We start from the raw sequence: 13572 nt of genomic DNA on the forward strand, positions 1-13572 counted from the left end.
TTTCTTCTGTGTAGACAAAGTAGAAACAAAAGATGTCAGGAAGGTATGAAAACAAAAGCCGTAGTTAATCATTTTTGGCAGATCTTGCACGTTTTGTTTTGTTTTATATTTTACTCATCATAGATTGTCTGAAGACGTGTACTGTTTCTTTAAAGCTGTAACAGGAAACAGGGCAGGAGAGGGCTTGGAAAGGTTTTAGCAGAGATTCTACAGTGAAGGATATAGAGCAGGAGAGAGAAGATTCATGATACCATTTTCCTATTTCTAATAAAGTTCCTTATTCAGTGTGAGAAGAATGCAACACTTTCATTGTCACTGTCATGTGTTAGGGTGGGTTGGTCTTAGAGGCTTCATAGAATAACTTCATTTTCGAGATGAGCCTTGAGGGAGGAGAAATCTCCTGGAGTATTTTAAAATGAATTAACTAAAATTGGTGACTCAAAAGGAGATTTAAGGATCTATGTACTCTGAGTATGAAAGAAATACAATTGTTTATTTCCGTCCATCACTGATGCCTTTTAAAGATTCCCTTCAGTGTTACCTCCCACTCCATGGCTTTTATCAGTCCCCTACTGCTGCAATTCCTGGCAGAGTATTTTGTTAGTACACTGCCAGGGAGGAAGGAGCTAAGGGAAAAATCCACAATCCCAGAATCTGTAGCATTGTGCTTTCCTGCACATGAAGCCATGTTCCTCCACACCACTGAGCACCCCTCCCCCTCCCCTGCTAAGCTGAGTACTAGGAGTATATAAACCATAGTGAGTGTCACAGACTCACTGCCTCCCTCAGCACAGCACATCTGAGTCTCCCCTGCATCCAGGTGGGCTCTGCCTTCTCCCTCTCTCCAGACTGGAGCCCCCCTGCATCCCAGCTGGGCATCTGATATCACCTCCTGCAAGCCTCGCCTCTGTCCATTGTCTTCTGTCCAGGTAAACAGGGTCGCCTGGGCCTCCTCTCCTCTCCACCCTCCTCTATCCCTCTCTTGCTGGAACCGGCTGGTCAGGTCACTGGAGTCCTCTCTTCGCAGCCCATTGTTCTCCCACTGGCCAGGACTGGCTGTGACTCCTGAGCTGGGCCTCCTGGTCACCAGTCGCTGCAGTATCCATTCTCCAAGCCATTGGCCAGGGTTTCAAGTTCCATCGCAGGTCCTCTGTAACAAAAAACTCCCATCACCTCGTTAAACCAGTAACGCCCAGGGAAACTGCATCCCACCCCCACTGCATGCAAACTATTGAAAAAAAAACAAGAAAACCCCCCACTTCGTCACAGTGAGTAATGTCTTGGCGGTTTTACAGACTATACTTGGCAAGAAAGAGTTGTCTGTGAAGGGAGAGATTCTGAGCAAATTTACTGTTCAGGTGTGCCGCTACAGAGTATTGCAGAAGCTTTGTTCCTTGGTCTTTTCTGTCATCAGGGGTTTTAATGAAAATAACCTAAATACAGTATGCATTTAGTGGTTTTAAATGAACTAACGTGTTGTTTGGCCACATATGCATTGATGATTAATTTCTAACAACAAAATTGGCCTCTTTTCAGTTGGATCCCGGTGTAGGCTAACATGTTGACACTGCCTCCTAAAGTTTGTGTGGCAGATGAGGGAGTGCAGGTTGGCTGAGATGTTGTAGGATGGGCAAGTCCATTTGTTTGCCCTCACTTCAGGCAGGAGTAAATGATTTCACTAAGCACAAGGCAGTGGAAAATGAGGCCCTTAATATCTTGAAGTATTAGTCTCTGAATTCAAATGCACTGTGTAGACATAATGCAATAATCCCAGTCAGAAATCTTTTACTGAATGTAGGCAGAATCACTTTGTTATTCTGAAACTACTTGAACTTTATAGGTTTGAAAGTTCTTTTTGAACTCAGACATTACTGGGTTCCCGTTTCAGCTGGAAACAACTGCGAGGGCATCAGGAAAAATAGAGAGGGGAAAGAAAAAATAATCTAAGAACAACATAAACCTAATGTATAGCCATATAACTCTTTAAAAAGCACACACACACACACACACACACACACACAGCAACCTGCAAAAGAACGTGAGCATAACTGTTGCATTTCACTCAAGCATTTTTATTTCTGTTATCTAGACCTGCTTTGAACAGGTTTGGTAGACTCATTGGGGAAAAATACCAGTACCCTATCTACTCTACCATTCTCGTTAATTCTGCTAGCTGGTGAGAGATGCAAAAAAGTCTAGTGTAGATGCAACTTCTACTGACTTCCTGTCTAGTTCTAGGTCTATTTCAAGGTCCTAGTTCACATCTTTACAAATCTCACTGAGTTAGAATATAGTTCACAAGCCTTTTCTATGATATGAAAATTATCTATTTCTAATGATGGTATAGGCCAGCAGCTAACTACAATTCTTCTCCCATCCTTCCCCTCCCCTTCCCCGAGCAAAGAGGAAGCAGGGAAAGAATTAGGACTGAGAGCATTGTCGCCAAATCACAATGCATGTGGGGATGGTGCAGCTGGTGAGGTGTTCCTGGCTCAGGGCTATGACTAATGCCACAAACTACCCCATGTTAACATGTACAAATCTCTCTGTTGTAGGGAAGGCCTGAGACATCTGTGTAAAGCCAATCTCTTTGTACAAGTATTTCCCGAATAAATGTGGCTGAAGAAGGACCCAGCATTTCCTCTCCTACAGACAAATTGAAGTATAATTATCACTTACCAATGCAGTGTCAGCCAGGGAGGAATGTTGACTGCTGACATTTCAAACAGAATGATTGCTTTTTCCTCGTGATAGGATACCTAGATAGAACAGTGATGAGGTGGACAAAAAATGCAGATATAGGTAGGACACAAGCTTGTGCTACCCTAGCTTTGAGTATCATAGAGGCTGAGGTGAGATACTTCTCTAACACAAAACACTAGCTGCCCTTTCCCCTTTAGCTAGACTATTTGATTTAATTAAATCACCCTTACAAAACAAGTTATATGAACAGGACCCGCCTTCCCCGTCCTCCCCCCAAAAAAGCTCTGTGAACCCAAGTGATAGTTTAAGAGGTTCTAGTTGCAAACTCTGTGTCTACACTAGCACTTTTGTTGGTATAACTTATGTTACTCAGGAGTGTGAAAAAGCACACCCCTGAGCGACTGTAGCGGTGCAGACCCACCACCGCAGTGCCTCCTGCTGGTCGTGCTGGGAATTAGCTCTCTTGGGCCACCAAGGCACCTTTTACTAGCAGTGTGTCACACGCTGTTACTTCCACTTCCTCCACCGTCTCCACCATCTGGACCCGCAGCACTCCCGGACTGCAGTGTCCTCTTTGAGACATGGCCCTCCGCCTGTGCCTTAGCCCGCTGTCTCCCCCATTTTCAGGGGACAGGCGGTCCTCAGTCCTTCCACTTGCCTCAACGGCCAACTGCAGCCTCTAGTCTAGCCCCTGGCTTCAGGGGCAAACTGCAGTCTGGATTTAGGCCACTCTCTTCATTGGCAAGTAGGGATAAAGGGTGGAGAGACTTACTGCCCCTCCTCCTATTCCCGCTGCCTACTTAGGCCACTTCCCCCATAACCCTAGCACCTTCCCTGCCCTTGCTTCTGGGTTTCAGTCTGGCCATGGTCAGCCAAGAGCTCCCCTGTTGCTCTGCAACCCTGCCCAGCACTGCAGTATCCCCAGTGCTCCTCAGGAGACAGTCCTTCCCCTTCCCCCTTCAGGAAGAGACTGCCCCTTGCTCTGCTGAGCAGCCTTTTATCTATGGGCTGCTCCAGAAAGCCTTCTCTCAATTGGCTCTCTCAATAAACCCTTTCCTGATTGGCGGGGTTCTGCGCAGCCTCTCCAAGGCTGCCTTAACCCTTCTCCTGCCTGTGTGGGGCAGCCACCCCACCACAGCAACATAATTTACACTGACAGACGCGCTGGTGTGGACAGTGCTGTATTAGCAGGAGACGCTCTCCCGCAGACATAGCTACCACTGCTCTTTCAGGGTGATTTAATTATATTGACGGGAGAGCTCTCTCCTGTCAGCATAGAGCCTCTATGGGGAGACCTTACAGCAGCACCTCTGTAAGCTCTCTAGTGTAGACATGAGAGTCTACACTTAGTGTCACCCATCTGTAATCTGTACTTTACCTAAATCTCTAGAAATGCCCTGATCACCAGTTTCACAGAGGTGTTACTGACTTGTCAGTTTAAAATATTTTGCATGACTGGAGTTTCGGTAAATGGGTCTAATTGGAACCTGAGGTTTTCATTTCATATGGATTGTGAGGTTGAAAAAGTTAATATTGGTTGTTTGGCATGGCAAAAGCTTGGAAAAGGTATGGCTCTGTAAAACCCTGCAAAAGTCACACAGACAAAATGAAGACTCACAGGATCACATTATTTTAAGCAAAATGTCTTTGATTTTGCAGTAAAAGTTATTCAAAGCATGCCAGTAAAAATGAGCAGTTTAAAACCTCTAAAACCCTCTGATTACTTGCCATGTTCCACTGCGCTGAACATACAGTGCCAGATTCTGCCACCCTTATTTTAACTGCAGAGTACTTCATGAGACTATCCACAGGGCAATGGTCTACTCAATGTGAGCAAAAGGCAGAATCAGACTCAAATTTGTAACAAATTATGGAAGAGTATTGCTAAACAGAAGGCTGGCCAGGATTCCAAAGGCCAAGATTTGTTATAGAAACCTTAAGTCATGGTTTTGTCATGAAAATCAAAATGTTGGTCCAAAATAAAGGAACAACCTTACTCAGAGGAAAACTGAGCTGAAGTTAGTATGTTTTTTCTGGTTTAGAAAACCATATGGATCCATAACTTGGTTCAGATTTACTCAAAAATTGTCAGTCTCACTGAATGGTTTGCAAAACTTCTGTCATAGTAGAATTCATTACACATATCTGAACAGCGTTGAATATAGTTACATTTTTGTAGAACTACGGTAAAACTGTTCATTTAAAAAAGTTAGCTCGGTTCTTGGAAATGAATCCAGTTTTTGTATGTTAGTGACAGTATTCCCAGTCCCTTTCAGTAAGTCTTTCTAGAGACAGGGGCGACTCTAGGCATTTTGCCGCCCCAAGCACGGGAGGCACAGTGCCCCCAGTGGCTTGCCGCCCCAGGCACACGCTTGGCGTGCTGGTGCCTGGAGCCGCCCCTGTCTAGAGAACAGATATTTGCACCCTTTGTAGTTATTGAACTAAATGGTATTTAGTTTAAGGTGAATTTAACTTCATCCATTTCTGTTAGAAATTAAATGTCTAAAATGTTTTCTTGCAGAGTCGCATTGATATCTACCTGTCACACTTTCCAGATTCAACGTCTGTAAAAACTATGCTCCACTGGGGCTAGGTAGAGTTTCTGAAATATAAAATGGCTTTAACTCACTGCTTATATTTAAATATTAGCCAACCAATTCTGGCTGATCATATTTGAATTCGGATTTATTCATGAAAGAGTGAGAACTATCTGGAACTTTACATCTCAGATCCTTCTTTTGTTTTACCCTGGCACTGGTGTTGAGATTTATTTATGCAAAATAATGTGTAATTTTATTAACTCTGTCACTGAGCTCAGATATCATTGCCGTATAATCATAATCACTATAGTCATATACAACGTAAACCACCCTGTAAGGGTCCGGTGTGGGGGCTCGGCCCTCTCAGGTGTGGCCAGGAGCCAGGCCGCCTCACTACATGGCCTAAATCAGTAGTTCAGTCTCCGAAGGTCCAAGCCCTAGGTCAGGGCGGGCAACAAACAATAGTCCAAGGGCTCAGACCCTCAGGCAGGGACTGAGCAAAATAAACAGTCACTGAAGCCCAAGCCCTCAGTCAGGGCAGGGCAACAAACAGTGGTTCAAGAGGCTCAGACCCTCAGGCAGGGGCTGAGCAAAAATAAACAGTAATTTAAGCCCAAGCCCTCAATCAGGGTGGGCAACAGACAGCAGTTCTAGGCTCAGACCCTCAGGCAGGGGCTGAGCAAACAGAGTCAGTAAAGCCCTAGCCCTAGTCAGGGCGGGGCAACAAGCAGTAGTTCAAGGGGCTCAGACCCCCAGGCAGGGGCTGAGCAAAATAAACAGTTCAGGGGCTCAGGTCCTCAGTCAGGAGCTGAGCAACCACAATAGTTCAGGGGCTCAGGTCCTCGGGCAGGAGCTGAGCAACAGCAATAGTTCGTGGGCTCAGATCCTTGGACAGGAGCTGAGCAACAACAATAGTTCCGGGGCTCAGGTCCTTGGGCAGGAGCTGAGCAACAACAATAGTTCAGGGGCTCAGGTCCTTGGGCAGGAGCTGAGCAACAACAGTTAATGAAGCCCAGCCCTTGGTCAGGGCGGGGCAACAAACAGTAGTTCACAGGCTCAGACCCTCAGGCAGGGGCTGAGTCAACAGCAACAGTTCAGGGGCTCAGACCCTCAGGCAGGGGCTGAGCAAACAGCAGGTAAGTCCAGACTTCTATGTCTGAGCGCTGGTGTGAGGGGGAGACTGCCACCCGTGAGTGGGGTGGCAGGGGGGACACAGGCCCACCCACTCCACTGTGTCCCAGCCCGGGGCCCTAACAGCGGCAGTTAGTCTGCTGCTGTGTCGGTGGGGTCCTGACCGCAACACACCGACATCGGCTCAAAGTCTGCTGTAGCCAGACTGGGGTCAGCTACCCCCGGGCTACTTTCCATCTCCCCCTCCAGGGGTACCTGCTCATCTCTGGTGTCCGGCGCTGGGTCCCACACCATGGGCTCCTCGACGTGCTGAGGGCTGGCTCGCTTGGGCTGCTCCTCAGGACTCGGGTTTGGGGGAGGCTCGAGCAGCTTCTCGGGGTACCGGGCTCGGGGAAGGCTCGGCCAGTCCTCCTCAGGGTACCGGGCTCGGGGAAGGCTCGGCCAGTCCTCCTCAGGGTACCGGGCTCAGGGAAGGCTTGGTCCAGCAGGAGCTCGGTCAGGAGCATCTGTCCTCTCCGGCCGCCGGGCCGCAACTGAGCGCTGGGGCCGGGCCTTTATACTTCCTGTCCCGCCCCTTGACTTCCGGGGGGCGGGGAAAGGCGGCGGTGGCTCCGCCCACTGTGGCGACTGCTCTGGCTTATCCCTCTCAGGTGCGGCCGGGAGCCAGGCCGCCTCACTACACACCCCCTTAAACTTAATGTTGTCTTCCATTAGAATTTGAAAAAAAAAAGTGCAAAGATCAAAATTTTCCACATGGCTACCACTTGTGTGGCTGCACTGGTGAGTAACTTGACATAAAATGCTAGTGTAGACACAGCCATAAAGAGACTTCTGGCCTTGGACATTGTTTGTGTCTCAAAAGGACATTTGATAGTTCTTGAGCTTGTAGGGAGCAGAGAGGAAACCAAACTATGTAAACCAAGAAATGTTTAGATGCTAGAGTAAGGGTCAAGAGTGGAGTTGCTGGGATCACTCAGGCTTGGAGTGTAAAGGTCAATAAGACCACTTTTTAAAAACCTCAGCGATGAGTCTTTGGAATTACATATTGATGAATATGCATCTATAGAATACATTGACTAAGAACATGAGAGGATACCTAGCCTGGAGGTCTTAAGTAAATTTACTCTTTAAAGGTGCCACTTCAGTATATCCTAGAAGCATCTTAAGCCTCTGAACAATCTTTACTCCTTAAAAACTACAGTCTCTGTAAGTAGCCTCTTTTCAATGTTAGAAGAAAACTAAAATGAGATTAATAAAATAAATATATTCAGCAGTATCATGTTATACTGGGTCATAATAATATCTCATCCTTACATGTAACCTGGGAAACGGGGAAAGATCCTGTGATGATTAGATCCTTCCCCCACCTGCACTAAATGGCTAAGAACATTGATTATCTACTCTTCAATCTTGGAGTAGTGATACTTCATTCCAGTTGTTAGAAAGAGAACACAGTGAACTCGATGCACATTTTCTTTTACTCTCCCCTCTCCCTCTTTCTTCTCCCTTCCAGCCCCCACCCCTGGGTCCCCCAATGAGGTTTCCCATAGAATTTTCACAAGCACAAGGGATGAGCCCCAAACCCTCTGGCTAGTCGAGTGCCTGGGCAGAACTGTATGACTCAGAACAGGATACTAACATAGCAAGAAACTACAACAGGATGTGCATGAGTAGTTTGTTGCCACATGTGTAGTAGATTACACACCTTGGGTATGTTATGAAGCATGAGATCTTCTGCCTTGTGCCTTCATCTATGCAAGAAGTGCACGAGGAGCCACCTACTCTACACAATGGTATGGCTTACTTTTCTGACTTGTAACATACCTGAAGGTGAAGTGGGTGCCTTGCAAACAGATAACTAGATGGGTCTGTGCTGCAAGACATTTATCCTCTTCAGTTTATACATCACATAACGAACAAGGGGCACAAAAGGAGCAGGTGGATTTGGACTGGGTTACATACATTACATCACGTGGAGACTCATATTCCTGTATAAGTGTTTGTAGGATTGGAGCCTCAGTTAGTTCATGTGGTCACCTTAGTGAGCAGGACTCCTCCTTAAGTTTTACTTTAGTACATGAATCAGATCACATTCCATAGACTTCATGGCAGAGGTGAGTCATTGAGATATGAATGAGGAGAGGGGGTGGTGGATTGGTGAATTACATAGTCCATGGTAAAACAATATGATTTTTAAAAAGTGTGTGTGGATGTGTCTTTACATCAGTAGAACTATTCATGTGCTTAAAATTAAGCACATGCTTTTGCATGCTTTGCTGGATTGCGGCCTTAGCCTTTTCAGTCAGGATATGGACGTAAGAGCTTTGATGCAGCTTCCTATAGCCGGAGGCTGCTCAAAGCATAACACCTGTTTTCTCTTGCACAGCTTAGCGCTGTAGCTGACCTGTGGGGGGAAGCAGCTTCTTCCCTTTGATGTCTCTCTGGAACCGGCGTGATAGCAACAGTCTATCAAAGGTAGAAGAGTGCTTCCCTTCCTAGCCCAGCCTCTACAGTCAGCTGACCCAGGGAAGTGGCTGTGCTGCCTTGAAGAGCCACTGACTATAGGAAGCTGAATGAAAGGCCATTTAGTTGGGGTCTGAGAGAAGGAGATAGAGGGGTGGTAGCTGGAACTGTTGAAAGCACTGGCTGTTTGGGGAGGAAACCTCTGCAAGAATTTTTCCTGGAGATCCTCCCACTATCATCCCATGGGGAGAAGCAGGAAGATCGGTGCAGGGGTCAAGGCTTGCCCTGCTCCCCAGAAAAGGCTATCTGGCCACCCCGAACCTGTCTCCATCCTGTGTTCTGGCCTCCAGTGCCCAGTAGAGCACTTCCCCTTTCCCCTCAGCCCTTTTGTAATGTGACTTCATTATAACCATGCTCACATTGACCATATCAGGGAATGGCTCTGCCAAAAAGTTAATACAGCCTGCGCCTATATCACTTTTTCAGAGGATACTCTCTAGGAATGAAGGAGAGATGATATGCATCTTACCCTGGCGCTGGGCAACCCAGTCCTTTGCCCAGTCCTTCCAGCATCCTCTACAAACAACGGATGGAGGGGCCTCTATAGGGAGAGAAAGGGAAATAGAGACACAGGGTACGTCTACACTACGGGATTATTCCGATTTTACATAAACCTGTTTAGTAAAACAGATTGTTTAAAATCGAGTGCACGTGGCCACACTAAGCACATTAATTCGGTGGAGTGCGTCCACGGTCCGAGGCTAGCATCGATTTCTGGAGCGTTGCACTGTGGGTAGCTATTCCGTAGCTATCCCATAGTTCCCGCAGTCTCCCCCCGCCCCTTGGAATTCTGGGTTGAGATCCCAGTGCCTGATGGGGCAAAAATCATTGTCGCGGGTGGTTCTGAGTAAATGTCGTCAGTCATTCCTTCCTCTGGGAAAGCAACGGCAGACAATCATTTCGCTCCCTTTTTCCCTGGATTGCCCTGGCAGACACCATAGCATGGCAACCATGGAGCCTGTTTTGCCTCTTGTCACTGTCACCATATGTGTACTAGATGCCGCTGACAGAGGTGATTCAGCAGCGCTACACAGCAGCATTCATTTGCTTTTGCATGATAGCAGAGATGGTTATCAGCTGTTCTGTACCATCTACCATGCCATTGTAAATTGGCAATGAGATGACGGTTACCAGTCCTTTTGTGCTGTACCATCTGCTGCTGTCATAGGTGCCCCTGGCTGAGATCGGCCGGGGGCTCAAAAGACAAAAATGGGAATGACTCCCTCAGTCAATCCCTCCTTTATGGTATCTAAAAATAGAATCAGTCCTGCCTAGAATATGGGGCAAGTGTACTAGAGAACCAGTGTATCAGAGATCCAGAGAGCACAGCCGCTCCGTGTCAAATCCTGCAGAAATGATGAGCTGTATGCCATTCACAGGGGGTGCCCCTGCAACAACCCCACCTGTTGATTCCCTCCTCCCCCAGCCTTCCTGGGCTACCGTTGCAGTGTCCCCCATTTGTGTGATGAAGTAATAAAGAATGTAGGAATACGAAACAATGACTTGTTAGTGAGATAAAATGAGGGGAAGGCAGCCTCCAGCTGCTATGATAGTCCAGACAGGACATTAAGCAGTGTGGGAGAGAGGAGCCCAGCATCCCGCTGCTATGATAGTCCAGGCAGAACAGAATCTTTTCTTTACACATGAAGGGCGGGGGCTGATGGAGCTCAGCCCCCTGTTGCTATGATGAAGATGGTTACCAGCCGTTCTGTACCATCTACTGGGAATGATAAGGAGTTTTTTACCCAAGCGCCCCCAGCCGACCTCACCGGAGGCCAGCCAGGAGCACTCACGGGCTGATGATGAGGACGGATACCAGTCCTATTGTACTGCACCATCTGCCACAAGGCTGATGATGACGATGGATATCAGCCATATTGTACCATCAGCCACCCATGAGGGGGGGCGAGGATGCTGCCGTTGACTGCTGCAGCATCGCGTCTATCAGCAGCATTCAGTAAACATAGGGTGACATTTAAAAGAGTCAAGAGAGGATTTTTTTCCCTTTTACTTCTGGGGGTGGGTGAGAGGGGTAAATTGACAAGCTATGCCCTGAACCACCGCGGACAATGTGTTTGATACTACAGGCATTGGGAGCTCAGCCAAGAATGCAAATGCTTTTCAGAGACTGCAGGAGCTGTGAGATAGCTTGAGTCCTCAGTCCCTCCTCCCTCCCTCTATGAGCGTCCATTTGATTCTTTGGCTTTCCGTTACGTTTGTCTCGCAGCAGCGTGCTGAGTCCCTGCTGTGGCCTCTGTCTGGAGATTTTTTAAAAATGCTTTGGAATTTCGTCTTCTGTAACGGAGCTCTGATAGAACAGATTTGCCTGCCCATACAGCGATCACATCCGTACGGTCCATGCTGGAGCTCTTTTTGGATTTTGATTTCGGTCTGCATCGCCACCCGTGCTGATCGGAGCTCCACGCTGGGCAAAAAGGAAATGATATTCAAAAGTTCGCGGGGCTTTTCCTGTCTACCTGGCCACTGCATCCGAGTTCAGATTGCTGTCCAGAGCGGTTAGTGGTGCACTGTGGGATACCGCCCGGAGGCCAATACCATCGATTTGCGGCCACACTAACCCTAATCCGATATGGTAATACCGATATTAGCGCTACTCCTCTCATTAAGGAGGAGTACAGAAACCGGTTTAAAGAGCCCTTTATATCGATATAAAGGGCCTCTTAGTGTGGACGGGTGTGGCATTAAATCGGTTTAACGCTCCTAAAACCAGTTTAAACACGTAGTGTAGACCAGGCCATAGAGATGGCTGGATCTCCATTGAGAGAGCCATACAGGGAGGATGCCCTCACACATGGATCAGAGTGGCATGAACTGGTTTCATATTGGTCTGAAAACCAGTGAGAGAGGAGAATAAGATCTAAAACAAGTTATTACAAACTTTAACAGAAACATGTATCAAAATACTGGAATAAATTATTTGATTAAAACAAAATACCATGCACACCCACTGGTACAATATGAAAAGAAAATATATGTATAGATAATAAGATAAAATGGTAATTTCATTCCAATGGACTACATTTCCTTTCCTTTCTTTATTATTAACACATCCATTCTTTTACAACAGCAATCTAATAAAACTTGTTTACAGCTTAAATAAGCTTATTATATACACAAATACACAATTATGAATTGGCCTTTGGAAGTCCCTAAAGCTGTGTTAACAAGATTTGCTACCAATCGCTTTATTCAGCTTGTAGTATTGATCGCGTGTTGTAATTGATGCTTTTCTACTCTTTGTCTTCCGTATCTGTTAAAGTCTTTCATTATCGTATACTTAGGTCCAAACTTCTGTTTTTCTTACATTTAGATGTGTAACCTGTTTTACTTGTTGTATCAAAACTCTGTGATATTAATCTTTTTTTTCTTTTTTTCCTTCAAGTTTAATTGTGGCTATAGTTGAAAGGGTTTCTCCCCCCCTTAGTATTTTTTTTAAATAAAGGTCTTAAACTATCAGGTTTGGTGGCTGGGAATGACCCTGTTCCAGCATATTCCTAAAAGTTCCATCAGATTTCTAAGTAACCATCTTTGTATCTTCTCCCTTGTAGAGCTCTGACTGATGAGTTAGTTTTTCTAATACCAGAATTCCCCACACTTTTTGATACCAGTCAGTAGTTTCAGGACAGTCTGTCCTCTTCCACCATCTTGCTATAGTAATTCTAGTGGCAACTCGGAGATGTGTGATCAGTTTTTTATGGCTTTTCTAAGATGCAGAGTTTTCAGGACAACTTAATAAAAATACTTTGGCTATCTGACAGCTGACATCCTGATCTCCCTTATGGTTTTCCAAAATGTTTTAATTGTTGGCCTCTTCCACCATATATAGAGAAAGCATCCTATTTCATTTCATTCTCTTTGGCATTTGCTCTATCCCGTACCATAAATATGTTTAATTTTAAGGGGAGTGAGAAATTGATAAAGAATTTTAATGTAATTTTCTTTTAATAATGTGTTTATTTAGAAGTGAGGACCATTGCCCCATATATTTGTCCATTTCTCAATTTTGGTGTCTATGCCTATGTCAATTTTCTATCGTTTCATGAACATAGTTATTTGCTGTAAGTTTCAGTGATTATTTTGTATAGAGTGGAAAGTAAGCCTTTGTGTTTCATGGATGTGGAGTAGTTTTTCAGATTCTGTCAATCGATGGACAAAATTCTAATGGATTTCCCTGTATGATATTAAAGAATTATTTCATATGTCTCAAAGCCATGAAGAGGAATATTTTATATCTCTCTAGTCCAACTGCATCATCAACTATAACTACATCAACCTGGATCATCTCCAAGAGCTCTCAACCATCAACTTTAACACTCTGGTTTACAGAAGGATAATTTTGATCATTTCAGGATACTTTGGGACAGAATAAATAATAAAAGAATATTAAAATGTGTATATTTTTTCTTTCTTAGAAATCTAAAACAGGAGAATTCAGATATTTTGATTATGGCAGCTAGGAAAGTGAAGTTAAATACAATCAGGGAAGAAAAAGCCGTGATCTCTTAAAAGTAAAAATAAACAGAATACTACAGCAATATTTCTAACGAGGGAATAAAGTATATTAGCTGCATTGTCTGATTGTGGTGAAAATATCTTAATTGATTTATTTGAATTATTCAGTACTCTGCTCAAAATATTTTCACTGCTGAAAATT

At 45.3% G+C, this 13572-nt stretch overlaps 1 protein-coding gene and 1 pseudogene across 1 annotated transcript in view; both read left to right on the forward strand.

Moving 5' to 3' along the window:
- Nucleotides 1-13572, forward strand: part of LOC123374528 — a 29886-nt pseudogene that overhangs the window by 15258 nt on the left and 1056 nt on the right.
- Nucleotides 1-13572, forward strand: part of LOC123374994 (lipase member M-like) — a 48497-nt gene that overhangs the window by 1221 nt on the left and 33704 nt on the right. The gene's annotated exons all lie outside the window — the stretch shown is intronic.

Source organism: Mauremys mutica, chromosome 7 (genome assembly GCF_020497125.1).
Source record: "Mauremys mutica isolate MM-2020 ecotype Southern chromosome 7, ASM2049712v1, whole genome shotgun sequence".
NCBI lineage: Eukaryota > Metazoa > Chordata > Testudines > Geoemydidae > Mauremys > Mauremys mutica.